Here is a 10993-nt window from a genome sequence, read left to right as displayed (position 1 = left end):
ATGTTTAGGAAGAGGAATCATGAACTGTAGGAGAAGGATCCTGGATCCCTCAGAGGACTCTGTCCAAGCCCAATGAACTCTCCAGAGGAGTGAGGAACCTGAGGCAGGGAAAAAGCAGGGAGGTATGTTTATTACTTTGTCTAGATCTGTCTATCGCTCATGCTGCTAAGTAAAGAGTAATGGTGTTTAGGATCCTGTGCAAAGTCTGTCTCTCTCAGTGCCTCTGAAAAGTTAACCTATGACTCCTAATCATCCACATGGTTGGAGTTCTGGGGGAGGGTGAACTAGTCCCAGGAGATAGGCTGTAGGATCCCAAGGCCCCAGCTCTCAGAAGGGGGTACTAGAGAGAGGATCTGTACCCCAAGAGTGAGCCCAGAGACCCCCCCAACCAAGAATGGAGTTCAGACTCCAGAGGCTTTACAAGCACATTTGGCCCAGAGAAGTAGGCTCCAAACACCTCAGTCTGTGGAGTGTCCAGCCAGAGGGAGAGCTCTACCACAGCTCTGTTTGTGTGACAATCATTCTTTTCAAGGTAATTTGCCCTGGATTATAGTTTAACCGATATCCTGAGTACTTGAACGAGGTCCAGGGAGTTAAGAAAATAAGTGATGTTTCCTCATTCCTTTCCAGGTCTTATTCAGGAAGTTCCCTGGTGGTGTTGGTTTTGTTTGTGTTCTCTGCAGAGAATTCAATCCTCATAGCTTCTATGATGCTAACACCTGTCACAAGCATAGAAGATTTGTGCAAAAAGGGGAAGATGCATAAATGGACTCACTTGCAAAGGACAAGTTGGGTTCTTGACAGATGGTTCCATCTTCCCAGGTATAACCAGCAAATTAACTCTTTGGTGTGGAGAGGCGGTACTCTCCAGCTGTGTTCGTTACTTGTGAAACTGGATGTCCCATGGCCACTGATACCACTGCATTGATTAAGGGAGTATAGTTCCTTAGTCTGGGTCTTAAGGGTTTGTAACTAGGCTACATCTATACTCTGAGGTAGGAGTGTGATTTCCTGCCTCGTGTACACACACTTATGGTAACTCGATGAGAGCTGCCTCAAGTATAAATAGTGGCATAGCCACAGTAACAGAGATGGCACAGCTGAGCCATGCTGGGTACAGCTTGAGCTACAGTTCTGAGTAGCTCATTAAGTTCAGGGGGGCATCAGGACTTATGCCTGGTCTACACTTAAAATTTAGATCAACATAGCTTTTTTTTAAAATAGCTACTTTGTAGCTAAGCTGACCTTACCCCTGGTGTGGACACTGCCAGGTCAATGGAAGAACGCTTCTGTCAACCTAGCTACTGCCGCTGGGAGAGGTGGATTACCCACAGTGACTGTCACTGCAGTACAGCCCCTTCTGTCACTGTAGGAAGCATCTACACTACAGCAGCTTGGCTACAGCTCTGTAGCACCCATAGTATAGATGTGGCCTTAGGCATCTATGCACATGCCCACTGGCAAAAACATCGGCACCAATGGGGTTAGGCAGCAGCAGAGGGGCAGTTTTGAAAATGTCAGGGGTGTCTAAATAGTGGATTTAGGAACTTAGAGGCAGCTAGGCACCTAAATACCTTAAGTCATTTATGAAAATGGGACATAGTCTCCTAAGTCATTTAGGTGTTTTTGAAAATTGTACCCTTTGTGCCTTACCCAGGAACCCTCCCATATCTCTTCACACCTCAGTATATTTCCACTGCACAAATAAATTGGTCACATGTACATGTGCAGTGCAGCCTTCCTTAGCCCCATACAAAGTGTACTTGTGTGGCATGAGATTTTCACAGTGCCATAATTAGCTTGAATGTAAACTAAATTACATTGCAAAGCTCTTAAGTCAGATAGCCTCAAGGAGGGCTAGCACCCTGCTAAACTTCAACTATCTACCCCCAAACATTTCAGTTACTGAGCTGATCCCCAAAAAGTTTGCCACTAAAGATTTTGTTTATTATAGGACGTTTTTCTGGTTTCCAGTCTTACCTTTTTTGCTCATATTTTCAAAAAAATAGGTTACTTTGGGGAAAAGACCCAAACTGGATGATTGTATTCTGAACGGTAAAAGTTTCAGAATGCTATTAGTGACTGAAAACAGGGGGTTAGACTGGAAACAGTTATGCAGCCTTCATTATAGCAGTTGGCGTCAATCCTCACACTGTAATGTATTGACCACAGAAGGAAGGTCCCTATCAGATAATGTTAACACGTAAGGTCCTCCCTGGATAAGTAACACAGTGAGTTCCAACACCAGTGTGGAGGATGAGCTCTATAAAATGGGCTCTGATGCCACAAACCTGTTCATGTATCGTACAGCCACAATCAGGCAGTGTTATTTGGCGAAGCTGCACAACTCATAACAAACCCAAATGATAGCTGCTTGCATTCACAACTACCAGTTACTGACCCACAGTCAGACTTTCTGGTGCCTACAGTAATTACTGCTTCCTGATATGAAGTGAACAGCTCAGTTATTTTTTCACCTGATTACAGGTGAGCTTAGAAGCTTGCACTGGAAATGCTGATAACAAATTATTTGCCAGCAAAACAAAGTACAGCCTGGGCTGAGTGAGGTCTTGTTATGCACTGAGTTGGCTCATTTTAATAAGAGGAGCAAAGCTCAAAGACTTAGGGCGGTGCAGAACCTCACCGAACAGAGCCCTTTTGTCTGAGAAGTGCATGTTGATCAGACTGCCAAGCTGTGGCAAGTGGATGTAATTTGTGGCAATGCATGAGGAGTGGTCTGCATCTAAATCTTAGATTGACCTAGCTACAGCCAGGTCTACACTCAAAAGTTAAATCCACCCCCTCTGAGTGACACAGGTAAGCCGACCTAACTCCTGGTGTAGACAGCGCTAGGTCAATGGAAGAATTCTTCTGCCTAACTAGCTACCACCTCTCGGAGAGGTGGATGAACTACACCCATGGGAGAACCCCTCTTGTCGTTGGAGTGAGTGTTTACACTGAAGCACTACAGCCATCCATCACTCAGAGCTGTGAAAAAATTTGCACTCTATGCAATGTAGTTAGGTCGACCTAACCCTCACTGGGGATGCAGCTAGGTCAACGGAAAAATTCTACCTAGCTACTGACTCTTGAGGGGGTGGATTTACTGCAACAATGGAAAATCCCCTTCCGTTGCTGTAGCAAGAGCCTACCCTACAGCAACACACCTGTAGAATTCAGTGCCCGCAGCTGTGCTGCTTGTAGTGTAGACAATCCCTTCAAACTATGAGAGGTGCAGGGACGTGGCAAGGTGGCTGCACTTGATAACTACTTGTAGCTTGTAGTTAATCAATAATTTAAACCATCTTGTCCAGCATCTGCACTGTATGTATGAACAGAACCCCTTATCTACCCAGGTAAAGCTCTTTCACTTTAGCAGACTGAAAGAGCCCTTTTTGTACCCGCCGAGATATAAAATTAGCCAATAGGCCAGAAAAGCTCTAAGCAATATTTCCACCTCTGGCATCCTATCGGACATTAAGGATATGTCTGCACTACAGCTTTGGTGCTGCAGCTGTGTGTCTGTAGTAGCTTCTTACATTAGCAGAAGGGGTTTTTATGTCAGTATAGATAATCCGCCTCTTTGAGGGGCGGTAGCTAGGTCGACCGATTCCGCGTCTACACTGCGGGTGAGGTTAAACTTACTATGGTGCTCAGGGCGTGAAATTTTTCACAACCCTGAGTGATATAGCTCAGTTGACCTAAACTTTAAGTGTTGACCAGGACACTTTAAGTGTAGATCAGTGTAAACTGTCTGGGGCAGGGACTCTCTGTCACCATTCTTATTTGTGTGTATAGAGCATAGCATAGTGAGGGCCTGATCCTTGATAGGGGTTCCTAGGCATTACTGTAATGTAAATAATAAGGAAAACCAACATGCAGATCAAAACCTGTGTTTGTTCCATATAAAGAACTGATTTTAAGAGACGATTAAGGTTTCTGGTTTATAATAGTCAGCTACCCATGAGTGCTGAGTAATTTTATAAGCTATTTACAAGGAGACTTGTAACGTGCTTGCTATCTTGGTAGGAGGCTAGTGATAATTAACATGCTCCCACCCCTAGAATCTTTATTCTTAGCCGCACATTATCCCCTTTTAACAAAATGTTAAAAATAACTTCAGGAAGGATCGACTCGCAGATAATGTTAACTGCGCCAAGCTGTTTTCTTGTTTAGCAAAACCATGCCAGTTTGGAACCCTTGCTGTCTAACTGAACTCTTTTATTTCTCAGTAGTCCAAGTTCTAAAAGACATGCAATTGCCATACAATAAAGCATCTGTTTGTAGGTGCCCTTGTTCCATTCAACAACTGGAAAGTATTTATCCTTTGGGTTTTCAACAGGATTAATACACTGGGCACGCAAGAGTTATGTGATAGACCCTGAAATTAAAGTGTCAGAGCCAGGACTATTGGCTCATGGGCAAAGGCTTAGCTTGCTAGCCCACAGTGCTAGCTAATCAGCCCTCCTACGTGTAAGATTTCCAAGCTGGAAAAGACGGCTAGTAATAGCATAGTACTTTTACCCCTTTTAGATCTTAAAGTACCTGGCAGAGCTGGGGGCCTGCATTTTACAGGTAGCATAACTAAGTTCATAGATATGAAGCAGCTCTTCCTGAGGAGCTGTGGTCTAGTGGATGAGACTTTAGTACAGGGGTTCTCAACAAATTTTTTGGTGACCTCAGAGTGTGGCCATCAACTCTTGCTTCTGGCTTCTCTGACAATTTTACCTAAAATACTTAATTAACTTTAGGAAAAACAAATATGGACATATACGTGTCCAAATCATTGTAATTTATGTATGTAGAGAAGGTTGGGTTTTTTTGCAAACTCAATCATTAAAAGAATGTACAGTGGTTTCTATTTTTTACTGGACCTAAACAGAATAGAAACACAAATAAGGTGTATTGCACGTTCTCGTCTTTTGTTGGTGGTGTGTCTTTTGCTTTTTGGTTGCTTTTTTTAAACGACTTGCTAGCTAATAAGTCTGCTGCTCAACAATTGATATGTATATGTTTGTTAATATCACTTTTCACAGCAGACTTACTAGCAAGCTGGGAGGCTGTGAAAAGTGATATTAACAAACGTACAAATATCAATTTTCACAGCAGCCTTATTCAGGCCTGCCAAGCCAGGGGTCAAATTAAGCCCTGGATGGGGAGGTGAGTTGGGAGACAGCCGGGTAATTGGGGGGGGGGAAGGGATTGGGGGATTTTGGGGGGCCCATGGAGGAAGTGGGAACCAGTGGCAATGTGCGGAGGGGGTGGTGAGCCAAGGGCCAGAACCCACTGCCGAGCGGTCGGGGTCCAGGGCCAAAACCCGAAGCCCCATGACCAGAGCCTGCTGCCCGCCACTCCAGGGCTGAAGCCTGAGCCTCACTGCCCCGGGGAAGGTGGGGAACTCACTGGCTGCCTGCTCCTCCAGTGTTTGTGGCTCCAGAGGGGAGGCAGGGCCCAACCCCTGCTGGTGGCCCTGAGGAAGGGTACACTGTTTCCCCCATCCCCCAGTCCCCACCAGGAGGCTGTGGAGGCAACAAAAGCCCCTGGTGGCCGCATTTGTTACAACAGAGGGCTGGGTTCTCCTCCTGGCTCCACCCCACCTTTCGCATTTGACTTGAGTAAGTTATGATTAGGATCTGATTTTTTTTCAGAAGTGCTGAGCAACTAGGACACCAGCTGAAATCAGTGGGGAGCTGTGGGTGTTCTGCAAAGCTGGAGCATTAGGCCCAGACTTTTAAAGCTATTTAGGAGGTGCTCCACTCAGCTTTTCAAGGCCTAAGGCCCCACTATGTAAAGGTATTTAGGCAAGGCTATGCTCAGCATCACAACCCCTGACTGACTAAGGAGACTAAATCTTGGTTTCAGAAGGGATTTAGGCACTTTGGAGCAAAAATCCCAAGTGCCTAAATCCCCTTTGAAAATGAGATTTAAGCCCCTAAATCAGCTAAGCATAAGCTGAGTGCAGCAATGCCTACATACCTTTAACTATCTGGGCATTAGACCCTGAAAGACAGAATTTTTTCAAGGCATTTCCTGGGCTTTTCAAAAGCACCCAGGCAATGAGTGTTAGGTGCATGTCTGCATCTTCAGGCATCTAAATACTTTTTAAAACTCTGACCCTTAGGAGCCTCAGCCCCATTGGCTTTCAATGGTATTTAGGCATCTAAGGCAGCTGGGGCCAAATTTTTTAAGGTAGGTACCTGCCTAAAGATGCAGCTGGGCACCTAGTTGGGTCTTCAAAAGTGGTGAGGTACCTAATTTGAAATCAAGCACCATTTATGCTCCTGTCTGCATCTTTAAGTGCCTCCCTTTCAATATCTGGCCCTTAAGCTTTGCAACACTGAGTGGAACAATGCCTAAATATCTTTACAGTTCTGGGCCTAAGCCTCCGGGATGCAGTTACCCCCCTCTGTAAAATGGAAGGGATACTATTTTCCTACCTATCTCCTTGGGGAGGGGTGTGAGAGTTCACCAACGTGTGCAGGAGGGGCACAGAATTAGGGTTACTGGTAGAGGTGAGGCCTTCCTAGCCCCATATCTGATCCCATAGGATAAGGGGTCAGTTTGTGAGTAGGAGTATCCCCTTTTTCCAGATCTTGCTTCTCATTCTCACATTTAGGCCTGTTCTACCTTCATTCAGCTCAGCTGAGCCTCCTGAGTTAAATACCATCCTCTCCCACTGCCCCTATCCTATGCATAGGTTGCTTTATGGAGATTAAAGTGTAGACATCCTCGCGGATTTTCCTCCCTCCTCATCGATAAATATTCTTCCCCAGTGTTTTATGGAGTGGCTCCTTTCTTCTACCTGTCCACCTAGGCCCGAATGTCATGCTCATTGTCGTGGTAACTTCTCAGTGGTAAGTTAGAACACAATACATTTTATGAGGTGAAAAGGGCTATCTGGACTTGCAATGAACCCTACTCATTTTTGGTTGAACCAAATCTATTTATCCCTATCTCTCTCAATCCCCTGCTCTTTTCCCAGAGGCAAACCTCAGGCACTTTGATTGCAAACTGTGCCCCCAGTGGAGCAATACTTCCGAGTTCCTAAAAATACGGTGTGGTTTTCCTGCCACTCCCCACACCCCAGGACTAAATAATCTCAAGGGAAAATTCTGTGCTAGAAGTGCTGTGGTGGAACTGGCAGCCCCGAAGAGGTTAGAAAATATCTCCTTGCTGGTGCGTAAAACAAACCATGATAAAGCACATAAAAGAGATACGCCTGATCCATTTCCCTGGTCTCAAAGGGAGACCATTTATTGCATTGCAGTGATGTGATGTGGTTCCCTGGATAAACTGAAGCAACCACGAAGGAAAAGTGAAACCTCCACGGGTCCTGCCCATTACTGGAATTTCTCTACTTCAGCTCATTTTTCTCAATTCTTCACAGAGTAAACCATTTTACTGCCCAGTAACCCAACCGCTAATCTGATTAGTGCCTCTGAACTGCTATATCAGAGAAATATTCTGTAGGTCTGCTCCTGTGACACACTGAGCACATGCAACTTCCACTGAAATGAATGGGAGCTGAGGGTGCTCCACATCTCCCAGGGTCAGGTCCGGGTAATTCCACTCTAGTTGTTCACTTTTTTTCCTCTCACAAAGAGCACTGACCTTCCCTCCTCTTCCCCCCCCCCCCCCCCCCCAAAATGGGATTCCAGAAAAGTGCAATTATGTCTTCACCAGCCTTGCAGCACCAGGTGACCTGTTTGCTTGGGAGCACGTGGATGTATGCATTGTGGGTGGGTTTAGGTCTGTTGTGGGATGGGACTGAGGCTGGGCGTAGTTATGCGTGCTTGTGAAGACAGGTGGCTTGTGAGTGGCTGGAGGCTAATGTCTTGTGAAGTTGCGATTTCCTAGATTGTACTCATTGCATTGATGGGAGATGCATCCTTAACCTTAACCTGAAAGAGTGGACTGTGACTAGGGGCAGTCTCGAGCAAGGAGTGATCTATAAGCTGTGCCACCCCAGGAGTAGCCCTGGGAGATATTGTGTCTCAGATGGTATGACTACGCTGCAGCTGGGGACATGCCGCCCATCCCAGACAGACACATGCTAGCTCTGCTCAAGAGAGCACACTCAAAATGGCAGTGTGGACACTGTGGTGCATGTGGAAGCATGGGCTGGCTGCCTAAGCCTGTGGGTTCGTACTCTGGGGGCTAGCCTGGGCATGACCCCCTTGCCACAACATCCACACACGGCTGTTTTTAGCACACTAGCTCAAGCAGAGCTAGAATGCGTGTCTACCCAGAATGAGAGGGACACTTCCAGCTGCAGTGTAGACACACAGAGAAATGCACTTCCCTTCCTGCTTTCTCTCTGTTCCAAGCAGGTAGTAATTTACTGCTGACTGATACCAACAGTAAATTCCTCCTGCCCCCCTTTTCCTCCCAGCCTTGCAGGCACTAGCTCAGCTACCCCAGTCAGAGAGTAAAGAATGGGGCTAAGCTTCACCAATTCCCCACCTGCTCTGGAAAGGGATTAAATGGGGGAGTAGCCCCACAGACTCACAGTCTAGGTAGCCCACAGAGGGTTGTAAAGTGAGCTCTTACAAGAATAAAAGATAAACTCCTGGGAGAACAAGTGCTGCATCCACACAAATTTCCTCACCAGTCAGGAATGAGGGAAATACAGAACATAATGGTGATTCAAACACGTTTGTTTCTGAATTGGGGCAGCACTGGCTAGTGGTTTTTAAGGTCAGGCTTGACAAAGCCCTGGCTGGGATGATTTAATTGGGGATTGGTCCTGCTTTGAGCAGGGGGTTGGACTAGATGACCTCCTGAGGTCCCTTTCAACCCTGATATTCTATGATTCTAAGAAGACAAACCTGGGGGATGGGAGACCTGTGTTTTAGTCCTAACTCTGCCATTGATTTGTTATGTGGTCTTGGGCCCCTCACCTGTCTGACACTTTCTCCACCTATGGAATCGGAATAATAATTCTTAACTCCCTCACTGGGCCATTGCGAAGATTGGTTGATGTTTACAAATATGAATGTTAAATAAGTGCTAAGTATCATTATTATAAAATAGATTGTTCTCCAGGAGGCATCCCGTGGCTTTTTAACAGCAGGCTAAATTTATCCTTGTGATAATTCCAATGGCTTGAATGTATCCCAAGTATGTCTGAGTGCTTCCAAATGTAGGGATATCCGGAATGTTGCTGCTGCTGGCCCAGTGAGGAGGTAATGATTTCTAATATGTGGAATATAATATCCTCTGACACATGTCTGTGCACTGGCCTTCTGCTGTCAACCTAGCTCCCGTCGCTCAGGGAGCTGGTGTTCCTGCAGTAATGGGAAAACCCATTCTGTGGAGTAGGCTGTGTCTACACAACAGGGCTATGCCGGCAAAGCTATGGTGCTATAGCTATGCGGCTGTAGCCCCATAGTGTAGACATGGCCAAAATTTAGGTTGGCATAGCTACATTGGTTAGGGGTGTGGATTTTCACATCCATGACTAATGTAGCTATGCCAACCTAAATTTTCAGTGTAGACCAGGCCTCCTCCCTCCCCAGCACACACATGTATGTGCGTGCGTGCACACACCATCCCTCATTTCTTCCTGCTAAGCTGAAGTGGGGCTGATATGACCCTTCTTATTCCACCCTATAATACACAATTTTGAGATCTAGGAACACCCCTCTACCAAGCTCCTGTCTTCATAATGATTTCTCTTTCTAATAAAAGGTTAATCCTGCGTTCTGTTGTTCACTTTATCGCTTGGCCCATAAACTGCTACAAACATTTTCTGCACATAAAGCTGCAAAATCCCAGTCAGACGTTTTGCACAACAGCAGCTGCTCTGGACTTTGTCCGTCTCTGGCTGGCAACACAGTATGAGAATAGAGCCCAGTTCCCTCCCCATCTGGCTGCTGCTCATCTTGGATTATACAAATCACGGGACTTGTGACATCTCGGATCACAATGTTCAGTCCTTGCGCTCATTGGCTGGTCGTTGTCATATAATCACAGAAATGTAGGGCTGGATGAGATCTCAAGTGGTCATCTATTCCATCCCCCCCACACTGAAGCTGTGCTCAGGTGGGACCTTGTCACGGAAAGGATATATTAAATGGCAAAAGACTTCATTTACACAGAGTGAATGTTGACCAGTGACAACTCGTGCCCTTCTGGAATGTCAAATTCAGCAAATCTCAAACTTCTGAAAACCAGGAAATACAGAGTTAAGGCAAATGCCCTCACAACTTAACTCTATCCCCACTGGGGCTATGTCTAGTCTAAAGGTGCTATGACAACACAGCAGCTGTATCTCTGTAGACACTTCCTACAGCGACAGATGGAGCTTTTCTGTCACTGCATTTAATCCACCTCTCCAAGAGGCAGGAGATAGGGTCAACAGAAGAATTATTTCCCAGGAGATTGTTATTTTAACTACATTACTTAGGTGTGTGAATTTTTCACACCCCTCAGAGACCTAGCTAAGGCAACCTAAATTTTTAGTGTAGACCAGGCCTGGGAACTGTCTGCATGCACTCCAACTTTATTCACAGTGTTAGGTGTAGCTGTACTGAATGGCAAAGGAGTAAAATGGAAGCAGTTTGGAAGAGCTATGATTGTGATATGAGGCAATCTGGGTCTCAATCCCCACCCTCCCCACCATGTGTGTTATCAGAGAAAAGCGGTGTGTATGTACCTTGAGGATCCAGTCTGCATGATTTCAACACAGGATTGTGTGGGCTGTGTTAGTAGCAGGACATTGGGGTCTTCTTGCGATGGGTACTGTCAGTAGTGAAATGGGATAGGAGAGCAGTCTGGATTTAATGGTGGGTAGGGGAAGTATAGGTTTTGGTGGTATCATGTGTGCCAGTGTGAAGACACTGTAAAGGGGTGTGAAGCGGTTATTAAATTTTATAAGTGTGATACTCTGACACTGAAGTGGTCTCAGTGTTTGAGCACAGGGCAGGTGCAGATAGCGCCTGTCCATTACAGGAAAAAGGTAGAGTGTGAATATGTGTCTTAAAGGCATTGT

Source organism: Lepidochelys kempii, chromosome 3, assembly GCF_965140265.1.
Source record: "Lepidochelys kempii isolate rLepKem1 chromosome 3, rLepKem1.hap2, whole genome shotgun sequence".
Lineage (NCBI taxonomy): Eukaryota > Metazoa > Chordata > Testudines > Cheloniidae > Lepidochelys > Lepidochelys kempii.
The sequence above is the reverse complement of the archived record's forward strand: the minus strand, read 5'-3'. Positions refer to the sequence as shown.